We start from the raw sequence: 1482 nt of genomic DNA, 5'->3' as shown, positions 1-1482 counted from the left end.
GATTTGGGGGAATTTGGAGCTCTCAGAATTCGAAATTTCGGGGAATTTTTTTGGGAATTTTTGGGGGGAATTTGGGGGAATTTGGAGCTCTCAGAATTCGGAAATTTTGGGAATTTTTTGGGGAATTTTTGGGGGGATCTTGGAGCTCTCAGAATCTTGAATTTTTGAGAATTTTCGGGGAATTTTTGGGGGGATTTTGGAGCTCTCAGAATCCTGAATTTTGGGGAAATTTTGGGAATTTTTGGGGGAGAATTTGGAGGATTTTGGAGCTTTCCGAATCCTGAATTTTTGGGAATTTTTTGGGAAATTTTTTGGGCATTTTTGCGGAATTTTTTGGAAGGAATTTGGGGGATTTGGGATCTTTCTGAATCCTGAACTTTCGGGAATTTTTGGGGCATTTTTTTTGGAATTTTGGGGGGATTTTGGAGCTCTCAGAATTCTGAATTTTTGGGAATTTTTGGCAAAATTTTGGGGGGGAATTCGGGGGATTTTGGACCTCTCTGAATTCTGAATTTTTGGGAATTTTTGGGACTTTCTTGGGGACTTTTTTTTGGAATTTTTGGGGAGATTTTGGAGTTCTCTGAGTCCCGAATTTTTTGGAAATATTTTTTGTAATTTTCTGGGAATTTTGGGGGAATTTTTGGGAAATTTTTAGGGAGAATCTTGGGGATTTTGGATCTTTCAGAATCCTGAATTTTTGGGATTTTTTTTGGGATTTATTGGGGAATTTTTGGGGAGTTTTTTGGGAACTTTTTCGGGAATTTTTAGGGGGAATTTGGAGCTCTCTAAATCCCGAATTTTGGGGGATTTTTTGGAATTTTTAGGGTTTTTTGGGGATTTTTTTGAGAATTTTTAGGGAGAATTTGGGCAATTTTGGACCTCCCTGAATCCAGAATTTTTGAAAATTTTTTTGGATTTTTTGGGGGGAATTTTGGGGGATTTTGGGGAATTTTCTGGGATTTTTTGGGGGAATTTTGATGGGATTTTGGGGCCAATTTTTTTTTTAATTTTTAGGGATTTTGGGTTTGATGGAATTTTGGGGCCAATTTTTTTTTTAATCTTTAGGGATTTTGGGGGGAATTTTTGGGGAATTTTTGGAGAATTTTTGGGGAATTTTGGGGGATTTTTTTGGAAATTTTTGCTTGGAATTTTTTGGGGAATCTTTTAAAAATTTTTGAGGATTTTTTGGGAATTTTCAGGGAATTTTTTGGGGCAATTTTGATGGAATTTTTGGATTTTTTTGAGGATTCTTTTGGGAATTTTTTGGGGAGAATTTGGGCGATTTTGGACCTCTCTTGAGTCCTGAATTTTTGAGAAGTTTTTGGGATTTTTTGGGGGGAATTTTGGGGGTTTTTTGGGGATTTTTTGGGGAATTTTGGGGGAATTTTTTGCGAATTCTTTTGGGAATATTTTTTTTTAATTTAGGGATTTTGGGGGATTTGGGGGGGGAATTATTGGGGGTTTTCAAGGAATTTTGGGAAT

The sequence above is a fragment of the Corvus brachyrhynchos genome, unplaced genomic scaffold (assembly GCF_000691975.1).
Source record: "Corvus brachyrhynchos isolate BGI_N302 unplaced genomic scaffold, ASM69197v1 scaffold725, whole genome shotgun sequence".
Lineage (NCBI taxonomy): Eukaryota > Metazoa > Chordata > Aves > Passeriformes > Corvidae > Corvus > Corvus brachyrhynchos.
The sequence above is the reverse complement of the archived record's forward strand: the minus strand, read 5'-3'. Positions refer to the sequence as shown.